The sequence below is a fragment of the Dendropsophus ebraccatus genome, chromosome 7 (assembly GCF_027789765.1).
Source record: "Dendropsophus ebraccatus isolate aDenEbr1 chromosome 7, aDenEbr1.pat, whole genome shotgun sequence".
Taxonomy (NCBI): Eukaryota; Metazoa; Chordata; class Amphibia; order Anura; family Hylidae; genus Dendropsophus; species Dendropsophus ebraccatus.
The window spans coordinates 100,304,864-100,321,916 of record NC_091460.1 but is presented as its reverse complement, the minus strand read 5'-3'; the positions used below and the strand labels follow the sequence as shown (position 1 = coordinate 100,321,916).

The window sequence follows — 17,053 nt, the reverse complement described above, 5'->3', positions numbered from 1 at the left end:
CGCAGGCGGAATATGAATCCAAGCCAAACAAATCTTGTCTCTGGACTTAAACGTCCTCATAAAAAAAAGCCTCAGCTTGCAAAACACATACTCTCGCCGTATATAGTTTAAAACTCATTCAAAAGGGCTGGCTTGGTTCCCTTTGACACACTTATATGCACAAAATTACCCATAAACCCTTAGCTTTTTCTTTTGAAAAATACATGTGCAATGACACAGCTAGGCTGAACAGGTTCCCTGGAGATCATCTTCAGACACACCAATTGCAATGCAGTCTTGGCTCATAAAGTAAAAGCAAGTTGGTGAAACAGAAATTCTGGCATAGTCATGTCTTCTTTGGTGGTTCATGGCTGAACGGGTTATTTTTAAAATGTAAAAATGCCCAAAATAAACAGAACAAAGAAAAAGAAATACGTTGGACAACAATACAAGACACATTTTAGTTATTTTTAATTTTCCTTTCTTTTATGGACGATCTGATGAATGGATTTCATTTCAGGGTTATTTAGTTTGAAACTAAAAACATCAAAAGGTTAAAAAGGAGAAAGAATGTAAAGAGCAAATAAAGGCCTGACATCATTACACAGCAATGTTGAAGTACTATATTGAATATGACTCTTAATTAATCTTCTTTCTTCCTTTTTTTTTCTTTAAACCTGCAATTTGTCATTATATTAGGTTACATACTTAACACCATTTTGAAAAAATTCACAGCATGAATCATTGCAGTAATACACATGCCCAATGTTGTTTAAGAGTCCTATTTTTCCTGTGCTATTAGTGTATCTGAGGTGTCCCTTTACCATGCTTCAAAGCCCCAGTAGTCCTATAAGTTGACACCAGCAGTGACTTAAAGGGGAAATATCAGCAGGTTAAAGGGATTCTAACCTGTTAATAGCTTCCTTTTGCGCACGGGGCGCTGAGGATGGAGGTTTGTCCCTTACCTTCATCCTCTACACTGTTTCCGTGCTGTTTGTTGTGTAATCCTCTATTTAGTAAGGCCATTAGGAGCACTGGTGGCCGGCCCGCTCCACTGATAATCATTAGAAGGAGTGGGTTGGCTGGGGGCAGATCAGTGCTCGGGGGCGGTAGTCCAGCCCCCAGTGCTCCTAACGGTCTTACTGGTTATAGGATTTCTCAACAAACAGCATGGAAATGGCACCAAGGATGCAGGTAAGAGAAATACCTTCATCCTCAGTTCCCCATGCATACTAGGAAGCTATCAGCAGGTTAGATACGTTTAATCTGCTGATAGTTCCGCATATAGGTTACAAACACACATACCAGATCCACAGCGGATTTTTCGCTGCAAATTCGCATCGAAATCCACTGCGGATCACTTACCTGTCAGTTTCCATGAGAAGACGGGGCAGCACACTGATTGGCTGACTGGGACATTCATCCGGGAACTCTCAGCTCAGCCATTTAACCATTTAAATTCCATTGCTTGGAACAGTATTAGCAATCTAATGATTGCTTATTAAAGTTTCCTATAAGGACTTAAAAAGTGTACACAAATAAAAAAAAATGTTTTTCAAGCTTTGGTCACACAATGTTGTTTTGCGTCTGTCAAAAAAATGTGAACATAAAAAATAAGAGAAACAGCCAAACGACAACACTGCCAGCTGCTAGTGAAAGCGCTCAATGCAGTGAAGTCCTAGGTGCATTGCCCCCTGGGAAACATGAATATGCAAAAAAGGAGCCCATGGATCCTCATTGAAGAGTCTCAAAACACAGGACTAGCCAGATATCCCCCCGGGACGGACCCAGCCAAGGAGCAGCTCCTGTTAGGAAACCACCAAAACCACCATATTAAGTGGCCCTATAAGTCAATGTAATGACAAGGGATAAACCAAGGCTAGGTAACCATCCTCATACAGATGTTTCGGGGGGGGTTGCCCCTCATCAGTGTGGAGCAGGATTCTGGCTAGGTGGGAGCAATGCCTAGTAGAGCCATAAGAGAAACAGATTGCTGAACTCAGGGAGACCAGCCAAACGACAACACTGCCAGCTGCTAGTGAAAGCACTCAATGCAGTGAAGTCCTAGGTGCATTGCCCCTTAGTAAACATGAATATGCAAAAAAGGAGCCCGTGGAGCCTCACTGAAGAGTCTCAAAACACAGGACTAGCCAGATATCCCTCCGGGAAGGACCCAGCCAAGGGGCAGCTCCTGTTAGGAAACCACCAAAACCACCATATTAAGTGGCCCTATAAGTCAATGTAATGACAAGGGATAAACCAAGGCTAGGTAACCATCCACATACAGCTGTTTCAGGGTGTTGCCCCTCATCAGTGTGGAGCAGGATTCTGGCTAGGTGGGAGCAATGCCTAGTAGAGCCATAAGAGAAACAGATTGCTGAACTCAGGGAGACCAGCCAAACGACAACACTGCCGGCTGCTAGTGAAAGCGCTCAATGCAATGAAGTCCTAGGTGCATTGCCCCCTGGGAAACATGAATATGCAAAAAAGGAGCCCGTGGAGCCTCATTGAAGAGTCTCAAAACACAGGACTAGCCAGATATCCCTCCGGGAAAAAATAAACATTTTGGTATTGCAACAAGCGGAATTATTAAAAAAGAATGTTGATCCCGCACAGTGAATGTCATAAACAAAGAATATTAAATGCCAGAATTTTGTTTTTTTTTGTCATATCAAATTTCAAAAAACATTTAATAAAAAGTTATCAAAAAGTCTACGCTAGAATGGTAAAGATGAAAAAATAAGACCCTAAACAGCCCTGTAGACATAAAAATGAAACGTTATAGTGGTTAAAATATGACGATTCAGAGCTTATTTTGTATAACGTTTTTTAACATTATAACGTCGTATCAATAAAACTATACAAATTTGGCATCATTGTAATTATCCTGATCTCAAAAATACTTGCAACATGTTAGTTTTACTGAAATTTGAACAGAGTAAGAACAAATGTCCAAAATGTTTTTTTATTGTAATATCTTTTACTATACTAATAGGGCAGACTAGATAGACCCAGTGGTCTTTTTCTGCCAACAATCCTCTATGTTTCTATGTTTTGTTTACTTCATGGAAAAATGTAGCGTTTTATTACAAAGTACAGCTGGTACAGCAAATAAGCCCTTACATAGCTTACAATGCAAAAAAAAAAATATTTTTTTCTGGTCCTGAAGGGGTTAATGTGTTTTTGTAGGTGAGGTAAGAACTGTAATTTGGTTTCATAGAGGTCTTTACATTGGAACCAAAATATCCCTCTTTTCCTGCTAATACCTATAGCTACATAGCCAAATATTCTTGCTCTCCCTATTACCTCGTCTCACTGTTGACTGAAGCCTAACATGCTTACCAGATGGTCCAGATGGACCTGATAAAGTGTTCAGCTGTATACGAAACACAATGTCCTTCCTAATTACATAGTTTCATAGTTACATAGTTTGTAAAGCTGAAAAAAAACTATACACATAGATCCAGTTCAGCCTGGTGTTGATCCATAGGAAGTTTAAAAAAACAAACATGAAATAAAAGCCAATTTTACTAATTTTAGGGAAAATTCCTTCCCGACTCCAAATCTGGCAACCAGAATAAATTCCTGGAGAAATTACCCTTGTCCAGAATACAATAACTACTCTATGACCTCCTCAAAAATGCATCCATAACTCTTACATTGAGTTTACCATGATCACTTTCTCTCTACTTTCTGGTAGAGCGTTCTGTAGCCTCACTGCTCTTACAATTTTTTCCTCTAGGTACAGAAGATCTAGTCTAGAGATGAGCGAACCCGAACGTTCGGCATTTGATTAGCTGGGGCTTGGATAAAGCTCTAAGGTTGTCTGGAAAACATGGATACAGCCAATGACTATATCCATGTTTTCCATATAGCCTTAGGGCTTTATCCAACTTCAGCAGCCACCGCTAATCAAATGACGAAAGTTCGGGTTCGGATTGACTCGAGCATGCTCGAGGTTTGCTCATCTCTAATCTAGTCCTATAAAGGGATCTGTCTTCATATTTAAACATAGTTTTTAGATCACCCCCTCAGCCCTCACCCTAATTGTGGTTATATTTCTGGGTAAAGTAGCCTTGCCTTTCCATTTATTACTCATGGTTGGCCATGTTAGAATACTCTGCAGGTTCTCGATGTCTTTCTTGTACATTAATGCCTATAATTTTACATAATCCATGTGTGGTGTAACTACCGATTTGTACGATGGTAGAAATATTTCTTTCTCATATACATCTATAGAAAGACAGAGAGCACCAGCGCACATAGCGTGATACTGTATTAAAACTGAATAATAAAAAGGCACATAAGATGCCGCTCACCTACGGCGGACAAGCTCCGAGCTCGACACCGCCTTGGTCGGATTAGTAGAAGCCGTCTGCAGCTCGTTCTGGACGGTAGTAGAAGTAGTTCTGGACGGTAGTAGAAGAATGCAGATTGGAGATCGCTGTGAGGTCCCGACAAGCAGAGTGACCAGGAATATCAGGCGCTGACTGGCTGTCCGTTTGCTACTTCCCAATGGATGATAGGAGACGTAGTTTAGGATAAAAGTATTTAATAGTAGATGGATTTTATGCATCCATGCACTTTTGATTCATCCCAAATAGGGATGAGCGAACCGAACTGTAACAAACCAGATTCGTTACGAACTTTACAAAACGTTCGGTTCGTCACCGAAGCGAACTTTGAGAAAGTTCGTAACGAATCTAGTTAAAATAACAACAAATAAAATCACAGAATAGACCAGGATACAAGGGATTATTACTCCTATAATCCCTTGTATCCTGGTTTTCTGTGAATATCAAAATGTGTCACCCATGTTAGGGTGAGACCTTAAATTAGTCTCCTCAGATATACCTGGGTGCTGCCTAATCAAAAATGTAATGTGACAGCTGTCTGTGAGTATCAACCAAGACACATGAAAGCAACTTCAGTTTTCAAGCTGATCTACTTAATTGAAAATCTCAGTTTATATCTTTACAATAAAGCTTCAAAAAAATAATAAAAAACAAAAAACAGTCCAAAAAAAGTCCCATCACTGTCCCAGAAAAAAAAGTCCCATCGGCTGTCCCATCACTGCACAGTTGTGTAGACAAATGTTGACGACTTATTGGGATTCTTGGTTTCCAAGACCGTGCACCCCGGTGCTGATGTCTGGTCCTTTAATTATGGGCAAGGGCAGTACATGTCTGTTACTGCCCATTGGGTCAACATCCTCCCAAAAGACCATAAGGAAGTTAGCCCATTCTTACCACTGTCACCTCCCCGGTGCTTTAGGGGGCCAGTTCTGCCTCCACCACCTTGCAACCATCCGCCGCTTTGACTGCAGTCCAACCTGCCCCAGTGTCTTACCAACGATGTCAGGCCCGGCGCTCTCATGCTGTCTTCCATTTTGTGAGCCTGGGTGAACAGAGCCACAGTAGGCATGAGCTCCTCCGGATCATCAGGGAGGAGATAAATGAATGGCCGACCCCACGTCAACTAACGATGGGAAGTGTTGTAGCCCACAATGGGAGAAACATTGTCTCTGCAGTGCAGCAGGGAGGTCTGAGTCATACACCTTGTATGGCACATGTGATAAACCTCATAGTGCACAGGTTTCTTCGAACATGTCCTGCCAATTGTTGATCCCTTTTGAGGACGCAACTGTTTGTGAGCAGGCATGACTATGGGATCAACGACATCATCCCACCTGCCCATTTTCTGGAAAGTGCACTGAACAACATCATCAGAGAGGATTCCCAGGCCACCACTCCAAGGCTGACCATCCTCCTCCTCCTCCGTAATTTGTCTGTTCTCAACCATACTGGCCTGGGTACAAACAGGTACTGCCTCCTCCTCCTCCTCCTCCTTCTCAAATAGTCTGTTCTCAACCATACTGGCCTGTGTGCAATCTAGTGGTGCCGCCTCCTCCAATAGTCTCTTTTCAACCATACTGGGATGGGTGCAATCAAGTGCTGCTGCCTCCTCCTCCGTCAATTGTCTATTCTCAAAAATATTGCGTCCAATACAGTACAATTACTGCTGCTGGTTCCACTGTCAAATGTCTGTTTTCCACCCTACTGGGTCCAAGGAACTTTGTGTCCTATGTCCCGAGTAATCACTTACACCTTGGCTAATTTTTTTTTCACTATTTTTGCACTTTGATTTTCAAAAGTTCGCTCATCCCTAATCCCAAACTCTTATTTGCCCTTGCAGCAGCTGCCTGATACTGGATGCTAAACCTAAATTTTACTCCTAAGTCCATTTCCACATGAGTTGCATACAGAATTTTCCCATGTAGTATGTAATTCGTTTCTGGATATGTTGAGCCTCGTCTGCTACTTCTCAGCCCAAACCTCTAACCTATTCAGATGCATTTGTAACAGTGCACAGTCCTCCTGTCATATCTGTACTTGTACATTGTGCCCTAAACTGTCCGGACTATTTGGTTTTCCAATAAGTACTGAGACACAATACAAAAGTATGGGTCCATCCAAGACCAAAAGCCAGATGTCAGATTAAAGGGGTTGTCCGGGTATATATATGTATATATATATATATATATATATATATATATATATATATATTGCCAATGGTGCATATGAAACAATATGCAACTTATGCTTACCTCTCTGTGCTTCCCCAGTGCCCTCTAGCACCTGGTATCGCTAGTGAGGGCTGTAGAATGACCAATTACAGGGTTGGCCAACAGCTGCCTGTTTAAAAAAAGAGCACCTAAGAATGGAATGTCAGCAGTAAGCCTGATTCGTCAGGTGTCCCTGTCTTCTGATTGGGCTGCTTGCTCTGCCTCCTGCCCCAACGCTCAGCCCTGATGTCCACTAGACTGGTCACTGAGGAAACTGAACAGGAGTCCCAGCGGCACCACATGAAAGATGGAGCAGGGGCAGCTATTGGATATCGCGTGTGGGCATGTGATGCTGACGAAACGCACCTGTCCCTCTCTCGCCTCAGGAGGTATTATTCCGAGACCAGCAGAGAGAAGAAGTAAGAGCTGGGGAGCAGGACAGATATTTTAGCCATGTTTCTTAAGGTTTACCACTGCCAAGTAAATAAGCACAGTTTCCACTTGGTAAATTTTCCATTCATGTATCATTGTGAGCATACATTTGATGGTTTGACTTGTTAGACATAGATGGTACTGAAATCTAAAATATTTGTTGGCTTGTAAAGGGATAAAATTGCACAATATTGCATGTATGTTACTTTAAAGGGGAACTCCAGGTAGGGGTTAAAAAAAATGAAACTTCTGCAGAAGCATAACGCATTACTTACCTGTCTATCCCAGTTTTCAAACTACCAAAAATCCATTTGTTTTGGGGGGGTTTGTTCTGTATTGTGTTTCTGTACTTCCTGGTTGAGCAGTTCCCAGAATGCAATACTGGTTCCAGAATGTAATGCTTTCCCTCAGCTGTTCATCATAATCCACAGTCCTTGCTGCACCTGCTTCTGGCCAGTCAGAGATGCTGAATCACTCAGGGGCCTGGGGAATCTAGCCAAGCCTCCTGTGACATCACGCCTTGCCCCTGTCTGCATTATCAGCCTGTCCTCCGCAAACACACAATGTGAGACAGAGTAATGACATTTTTGTCTCCTAAGGCGGGAGAGCAGTGAGAGCAGGAGAAAATGTGAATTGGCACAGAGGCCATTTTTCTTCACTTCCTGGATTTCTATCAGCTATCAGGGTGGCAGAACCATACAGATATGGTAATACATTATATAGACACATCTATATAACTTTTAATGTACTTTTAATTGAAAATACATTTTCCTTATGTGCAGTTCCCCTTTAAAACACCCCTTTAGCCTTGCTTTCAGAATGCTATATAAGATCCCTCCATACAATCTGATGTCATAAAGCAGACAGAGCAGGGCACACTCAGAAGTACCCCTCCACTGAATGCCACAATCTAAAATAGCAATGCATGCCTGGTCTATGTAAGCAAGATGTCACCATCACAAATAGAAATGTCAAGCATGTCAGCTGATAAGAATGCTCTAGCAGTCTCCTGCTATCTGTTGTAAAAATAAATAAAGAAAGAAAGAAAGAAAGAAATAAAAAGTCTCATTGTGTCTTTGAATTTCTGTAGAACTTTAAAAGTTAACCCTTTGAGGACCAGGCCCAAAATTACCCAGTGCACCATGCAAATGTTCATTTTTGTGTTTTCGTTTTTCCCTCCTCCCCTTCTAAGAGCTCTAGCGCTTTCAGTTTTCTATCTACAAGGCCATGTAATGGCTTGTTTGTTACAGGAATAGTTGTACTTTGTAATGGCCTCTTTCATTCTACCATAACATGTATGAGGGAATCCCAAATATATTATTTACTAGAAAATGTACCTGGCGCTGCCCGGGTATAAAGTGTCAGTGTGTTAATTAGATTTGTTCTAAGGTGCCCAGGAGGCCAAGCTAAAGGTATTGTTTCATCTGAGTTAATTAGTGGAATTAGTGTATACCTGTAGTGCATAGTTGGAGGGGTTCTGTATACCCACAATGTATTGTTTTTAGGGGTCTCGCATATCTGTAATGCATAGTTGGGGGGCTGTATACCTATAGTGTATAGCTGTGGGGGGGGGGGGTCCTGTATACCTGTAGTGTGTAGTTGGGGGGCTGTATACCTGTAGTGTATAGTTGAGGGAGGTCCTGTATACCTGCAGTGTACAGTTGGTGAAGGTCCTGTATACCTGTACTGTATAGTTTGGGGGTCCTGTATACCTGTAGTATATAGTTGGTGCTGTATACCTGTAATGTATAGTTGGTGGAGGTCTTGTATACCTGTATTTTATAGTTTGAGGGTCCTGGATACCTGTAGTGTATAATTGGTGGAGGTCTTGTATACCTGTAGTATATAGTTCGGGGTCCTGTATACCTGTAGTAAATAGTTTGAAGGTTCTGTATAACTATAGTATAGAGTTGGTGGAGTTCCTGTATACCTGTAGTATATTTGGGGTCCTGTATACTTGTAGTATAGAGTTGGTGAAGGTGCTGTATACCTGTATTATAGAGTTGGTGTAGGTCCTGTATACCTGTAGTGTATAGTTTTGAGGTCCTGTATACCTGTAGTGTATAGTTTGGGGTCCTATATACCTTTAGTATATAGTTGGTGGAGTTCCTGTATACCTGTAGTGTATAGTTTTGGGGTCCTGTATACCTGTAGTGTATAGTTTGGGGTCCTGTATACCTGTAGTATATAGTTGGTGGAAGTCCTGTATACCTGTTGTAGTGTATAGTTTTGGGGTCCTGTATACCTGTAGTGTAAAGTTTGGGTTCCTGTATACCTGTAGTATATAGTTTTGTGGAGGTCTCGTGCACCTGTAGTGTATAGTTTTGGGGTCCTGTATACCTGTAGTGTCCTGTATACCTGCGGGGTTGTATTTACCCGTATGGCAGTGTTATTCAGTCAATGTGTGTCGGTATTGGTCATGTCTAGTATGGCGGTGTTATCCAGTCACAGTATGGCGGTATTGGTCAGGTCTGGTGTGGCGGTGTTATCCAGTCACGGTATGGTGGTATTGCTCAGGTCTGGTATAGCGGTGTTATCCAGTAGCAGTATGGCAGTATTGGTCAGGTCTGATATGATGGTGTTATCCAGTCACAGTATGGCGGTATTGGTCAGGTCTGGTGTGGCGGTGTTACCCAGTCACAGTTTGCCGGTATTGGTGAGGTCTGGTATGGCAGTGTTATTCAGTCACAGTATGGCGGTATTGGTCTGGTATGACAGTGTTATCCAGCACAGTATGGCGGTATTGGTCAGGTCTGGTATGGCAGTGTTATCCAGTCACAGTATGGCGGTATTGGTCAGGTCTGGTATGACAGTGTTATCCAGTCACAGTATGGCTGTATTGGTCAGGTCTGGTGTTGCGTTGTTATCCAGTCACAGTATGGCGGTATTGGTGAGGTCTGGTGTGGCGGTGTTACCCAGTCACAGTTTGCCGGTATTGGTGAGGTCTGGTATAGCAGTGTTTTCCAGTCACAGTATGGCGGTATTGGTCAGGTCTGGTATGACAGTGTTATCCAGCACAGTATGGCGGTATTGGTCAGGTCTGGTATGGCAGTGTTATCCAGTCACAGTATTGCGGTATTGGTCAGGTCTGGTATGACAGTGTTATCCAGTCACAGTATGGCGGTATTGGTCAGGTCTGGTGTGGCAGTGTTACCCAGTCACAGTATGGCGGTATTGGTCAGGTCTGGTGTGGAGGTGTTATCCAGTCACAGTATGGCGGTATTGGTCAGGTCTGGTATGGAGGTGTTATCCAGTCACAGTATGGTGGTATTGGTCAGGTCTGGTATGGAGGTGTTATCCAGTCACAGTATGGCGGTATTGGTCAGGTCTGGTATGGCAGTGTTATCCAGTCACAGTATGGCGGTATTGGTCAGGTCTGGTATGACAGTGTTATCCAGCACAGTATGGCGGTATTGGTCAGGTCTGGTATGGCAGTGTTATCCAGTCACAGTATGGCGGTATTGGTCAGGTCTGGTATGTCAGTGTTATCCAGCACAGTATAGCGGTATTGGTCAGGTCTGGTGTGGCGGTGTTATCCATTCACAGTATGGCGGTATTGGTCAGGTCTGATATGACAGAGTTATCCAGTCACAGTATGGCGGTATTGGTCAGGTCTGGTATGGCAGTGTTATCCAGTCACAGTATGGCGGTATTGGTCAGGTCTGGTATGACAGTGTTATCTAGCACAGTATGGCGGTATTGGTCAGGTCTGGTATGACAGTGTTATCCATTCACAGTATGGTGGTATTGGTCAGGTCTGGTATGGAGGTGTTATCCAGTCACAGTATGGCGGTATTGGTCAGGTCTGGTGTGGCAGTGTTACCCAGTCACAGTTTGGTATACCTGTAGTGCCCTGTATATACCTGTACTGTATAAATGGAGTAGGGGGTCCTGTATACATGTACTGTATAGATGGAGTAGGGGGTCTACCAGTTATTACTGTGTATGTTGTTAGGCAGCTTCCCTAGCAACCATTGCTCCCTGTGAAAATGAAAGCAGTAATCCTATTGGTTGCTAAGGCTCCAACTGCCGTGTCTGCTGCAGCTAATTATATCACCTGTGTTTGCAGTGAGGAGGCGCCTCTCTATGGGGCGCCTCTCTTTCCCCTCCCCCTCCCTCCTGTACATCTGGCGGGGACGGGACCTTCGCAATAACCTTCCCGGGCACCCAATGTATCTGTGTGCCAAATTTGGGGTCAAACGGTTCAGGCGTTTGGAAGTCTATAGAGGACAGACAGACAGAAGGACAGACAGACAGACAGACAGATTTTGATTTTTATGATATAGATGAAGATATAAATTGGTGAAATCGTAAAAAAGAATGCAATGTGGTAACTTTTGGGGGTTTCCTGTGTCTATGTAATGCACTATATGATAAAAGCAACATGATACCATTATTCTATAGGTCAGTCCGAACACAACTATATGCAGGTTTACACAGATTTTCTAATGTTATATATTATTTTCAAATGAAATCCTTTTTTTGCAATTAATTATTAATAAAATGTGTTGCTTATAACAAGTTTATTTTTTCACATACAGGGCTGTAATTTTTCCTGTCATGATTTCTAGTTTTTATTAATACCATATTTGTGAAGATCAGACGTTTTGATCACTTTTTATAAAAAATTTTTATATATAAGGTAACAAAAAATAGGTAATCCGCGCACTTTTTTCCCTCTTTTCGTCTACACCGTTCACCGTTAGTGATGACAATTGTTATATTTTAATAGATCGGACAATTACGCACGCTACGGTATATCATATGTTTATTTATGTTTTATTTATATAATGGGAAAGAAGGGTGATTTAAACTTTTATTGGAGGAGGGGCTTTGGGGCATTTATACAGACATTTTTACTTTTTTTTAAACACATTTTAAGTCCGCTTGGGGGACTTTTACATACAATTATTACATTATACACACTAATCATTGCTATGCCATAGGCATAGCATTGATCAGTGTGATAGATGCTCTGCTGATTAAGCCTACCTGTGGCAGACTTAATCATCAGAGGGCCGATCGGACCGCCTGGAGGAAGGTAAGACACCTCCGGCAGTCTGTAAAATGACTGCGGGGGTCCCGATCGGTAAGTGACAGGGGACTGCCCCTGTCACTTACACTTTAACGCCGTGGTCGCGCCGATATCGCAGCTTTTAATGGGTTAATGACATGTTGCAGCGCGATGGCTGCAGCCTGTCATTAATGGTGAGGGCCAGGCTGCTCACTGCAGCCGTCTCCCACCTCCTATGAAGCGCGCTAAGCTCTGGAGCGCCCTTCATAGGAAAGGACGTACCGGTACGCCCAGGGTCGTCTGGGGACAGTGACTCATGGCGTAACGGTACGTTCACAGTCATCAAGGAGTTAAAGGGGTTGTCCAGCAGTCAGCCTTTTTTAATATATTACATATGAAACAATAAACATGTTATCCTTACCTGTCCGCACTCCCTTGGTGTCCTCTTCTGGTATCACTGGTGTTCCCAGCTGCCTGCAGAGCCCCAACTTAAGAGACAAATTCTTCTTGGAAGTGACAGCCCTCTCAGCCAATCATTGGCTATGGGGATGTCCCATCTCAGTCAGTGATTGGCGCCATGAGTCTCCCTGATCTAACAGCTATCTAACAGTATCAGCAGTTTAGAACATTATTTTAGCTGACAAATTCCTTCTAAAAGGTACCCACTAGAGGTGAGCCAAGCGGGTTCGGGTTTGAGTCCATCCGAACCCGAATGATTGCCATTTGATTAGCGGGAGCTGCTGAACTTGGATAAAGCTCTAAGGCTGTCTGGAAAACATGGATACAGCCATTCACTATATCCATGTTTTCCACATAGCCTTAGGGCTTTATCCAACTTCAGCAGCCCCTGCTAATCAAATGCCGAAAGTTCGGGTACGGATGGACTCGAACATGCTCGAGGTTCGCTCATCTCTAGTACCCACCATTCCACTCACGTGGCAGGATACCTTTTCAAAACTCCAGCAGCTCAACACTCTGCTTCTAAATTCTAAGTGCATTACAATGGTGCTTCCAGCAGGTCCGTACAACGCTCAATTTGAAAGCAGAGTGTTGAGCTGACGGAGTTTTGAAAAGATATCCTGCAACGCAAGCTCAGTGCTACTCTATTATTCAATACTCTTCAACCCCTATCGCTCCCAAGGATAACCATGCTTTGATATATTTTTTTCTTAAGTAATGTTATTCCAATTTCTTGGCTTATTGGCTTTAACAATATAACCATTACTAAATGTACCTTATAACTAAAATTTTCCACTCTGTTTTATTAATGTATTTTTTTTTACATTTAACTGGATGCCCTCCAGTTCTGTAAATGCAATGTATGAAACCATGTGCAAGCATTATAAACGCTTATTTAAATTTTATCAAGAAAAAAGAAAAATATGTGAATTTTGATAATTCTTGCAGTTGAGACTAGGCTTTTTGGAAGATTTTTTTTTGTGCAACAATATTCATAATAACAACTATTATTGTTATCAAAGAGATTGGAACAGTAGAATTTTGCGGATGGAAAGTGAGTGTACTTGAAGAATTAAATCTATGTGCCCACATAGCCTAAATGAATCACTATTGTTTGGTTGCTTCTATGAACTATGATAGTTTCCTGACAAGGAAACTGGTCTGTGTGCATTTGGCTAACCACTTGACAGTCTGCAAGAAGAAGAATATTGGACAATAAAGTAGGTCCAGGCCTAGTCTCATCTGGTTAAACTGTTGCTGAAACAACGTGATCTAGTGTGCATTAAAAATCCAATGGTTTATTCCCTTCCCTTATACACCCTTAATTCCAAGTTGTGTCTACTCTTATCTGTTTCATCATCTCCTAAGTTCACCAAAAGCACAGGCACAAGTTCTCTGCCCAACATGACAATCGGGACAAGTACCCAAAATTAATTTATAGGCTGCAATGCAAATAAGAAATATAGATGAATCTCAAGATGCCTGCTTACCACCTGCTCACCTAATAGCTCTCTACTACTGGTCTACTACTTCACCAAAGCCAGCAGTTGCACTCGTCAGCCTTACTACATGCCTCCAAATACTTCAAAACATCAGGGGTCAGACATTCAGGGTCTACTTACAAGGGCCATCTCGGCTACAAGTGCCTCAGCATCCTTCCTGCTCTTTTTAAGCTCTGCTCCCCTCAACACTCCCAACTTGCTCCCTCTGACTGGGGCACAATTATCCAAGACTTGACTTTTCTTCCTCTTTCCATCAGGCTAGACCTCCACCCCTCTCATACAGCAGCTCTGATCCATGGCCTCTCTCCATAACAGGCCGGCCTAACGTCTTCACACCGCAACCACAACAAATGGCATCCTCACTCCTCCTGGCATTGAGGACCACTCATCAGCCAAAAGGGCCCTGCAGAACCACAGGAAAGCAGGAGTGATGAGAAAGCGCAGCCAACCTGCTGTGCCACTGGCCACGACCCCCACTCCATGGCATGATTTAGTATTTATATTTATTTAAAAAAAAAAAAAAGTGGTTTTCTTTGCATTTTTTTGGTTTTCTATATTTTAAATGTACTTAGTAATGTAAAAATATATGCTTATAAAACAATAATCTTTTCACAAATGCTGCTATTTGTTTATGTGTCATTTTTTTTCCAGCCTTACCCATAAAACTCCAGCTTAGTACATGGAAAGGTTTAGGGGGATTTTGGTTATTATCCTTAGGGAATGGACAGTGCTTTCTCTTTTGGACAAATGTATCCAGATTACACAACATGGAAATTCCCACTGCTAAAATGGAGGTTTGGGAATTTCAAATCTATATTTAGATTAGTATTTTGGATATTATTTTAATGTAGAACTAAAACTATTCTAAAGCTGGTTTCACACTGACTAAACAATAGAATTTTATGAAATGCCATACTTATTTTTTTTTTTGTGGTGTTTTCTTTTCTCTCTGGCGTTGTTGTTTTTTTCTTTTTTTTTTTTATGCTCTGTGGCAGTTTTTCCAAAACGTAGCATGGTGTGGGTTTGTAATTTTTTTTCTGTAAACTGTGGCGTTTCTCTCCTATAAAGTTCAATGGAATTTCTTATTTTCATTTCAAAAACACCAAGGCAAAGGCAAGGCAAAGAAAAAAAGCCATCACACCTTAAGTCAAAAACAGCAGTTCGGTTTTTTTTTTTAGTGTTCTTTTGGTGGCCTGAAAAACACCACAAAAAGCCAGATCTAATCAGTACAAACAAATCTAGGCGATAGATTCCTTTAAAAGGACTGTGCATAAAGAAATGCCCGCAAACCTCCATGAACTGAGGGAACATTGTACAGAAGAGTGGGCCAGGATGATTCTTAAGGATAATAAAGTAAAAACTAAACATTACTTATTATTGCTGATAAAGGTGGTACTTAGCTTTTGACACATTGGCTTTACGAGGTTATTTTTACCTAATTTTAAGACCTTCTCAGGACCATTTTGCTTTTTGAACTTCAGAAGCCCTGGTCCCGGAACAGTTACATATTGCTAATGATACTTCATCCCTGATGTCAATGGGATGACTGCCCTAAAGGCAGACCACACCACTGCTCATGCACTAGGGAGCCCTGGCCCTTTAACTATAAGCATTTGTGATAAATGCTCACCCTTAAATTCTGCAGCACTCTGACTGGCAGCATTGCAACTCTAGCCCCAAGAGGTCCCCACACACATACCTGGCCTGTCGTAGTTCCCAGCTAGCTGGGAGCTGGGAGAACGAAGGAACGTCGCAGGACTGCACCGTGCCAGGTGAGTATACGGGTGAAAACTGGTGGCAAATGCCATAAACATGTTACTGCTTGGAAATAATGCTATTCCAAAGTGTGTTAGTAACCAGTTAGGTTTTTGATGCAAGAAAATATTTGCAGAAATTTAGCAGACCAAATTTATTTAAATCTCATAGGTCAGGTGAAGTGCTAGGTCACTGGCATTCACAGATACTGTGAGACCCACAGTATCTTGCCATTTTAACAGAGCCAGTTTATTTTAAGATAGAAAAACAGAAAAAACGCAGGGCAGAGCGCCTCATAGCGTCACACAGTATGTATAGGCAGCGATCAGGCAAAAATGAACACACAGGTTTAGGCTCACCTGATGTGGGTGTGATAAGCCACAACCACTATATAGCGTATCAACGGAACAGGTGGGATGGTCGCTGCTGAGGACTCTCGACCGCAGACTCTAAGGTGTGCGTGATCATATGCAAAATCCAGGGGACAAAAAGGAGATATTGTCCTCGCGCAGACCATAAGTGCAATTTCAGGTTTTATTGGTACATAAATATCCACAGGTAGCGCGTTTCGAGAGCCCTATGCTCTCTTTATCAAACCTCCAGGATCACGTGTTAACGCGAAACGCGTTACCTGTGGATATTTATGTACCAATAAAACCTGAAATTGCACTTATGGTCTGCGCGAGGACAATATCTCCTTTTTGTCCCCTGGATTTTGCAGTTTATTTTAAGGGCACCAATGACCCTTTTGAAGTTATGTCCCCCTTTGGGTGTCTAATGCCTTAGAATACACTAGAATAGACTGTCAGTAGCACTGTGAGCATGACAGCACAAATTGTCCATATGACTGCAAATTTGGGCTTACACTGCAGAGCACCCACTCCAGCAAGTGTAAAGGCCATACAACACGGGACGATTATCTTTAGAAAAATCTTTAGATCGTTCGGATTTAAACAATAATTGTTATGTGTAATAGAAGGCAGCAATTAAACAACCCACGAAAAATTGTTGATTGTTTTATAGAATCTGGACCTATTTTCATCATTGAACGTTCATGATTCATTCGAACATCATTCAATGTAATAACATGTTGTTCAGTCATTCCCTGGTGTATCAGCCAGCAAAGGACAGGCACAAGAACGACCGTAAGTAACAATCATGGTCCTGTGTAATAGGGTGAACGATTTAAGATCGCTTGTCAAAGCGGTCATTTGAGATTGTTTATCGTTAATCGAAAAATCACCCCGTGTAATACCACCCTAAAGTGTTAGGTGATGATGCATAGCACCATCACTTACCTCTGTGGGCAATACAGTAAGCAGGTCCACCTCTGTGGGCAATACAGTA

The 17,053-nt window shown here is 42.2% G+C and overlaps 1 long non-coding RNA gene across 1 annotated transcript in view; it reads left to right on the top strand.

Annotated features, from left to right (window-relative positions):
• The window catches only part of LOC138796924 (uncharacterized), a 44,959-nt gene extending 30,540 nt beyond the window's left edge, over window positions 1-14,419 (top strand). Inside the window, exon 3 of the long non-coding RNA XR_011363851.1 lies at window positions 14,209-14,419. This is a non-coding gene — a long non-coding RNA (uncharacterized lncRNA). The remainder of the gene's footprint in view (window positions 1-14,208) is intronic.
• Window positions 14,420-17,053: the final 2,634 nt, after the last annotated feature.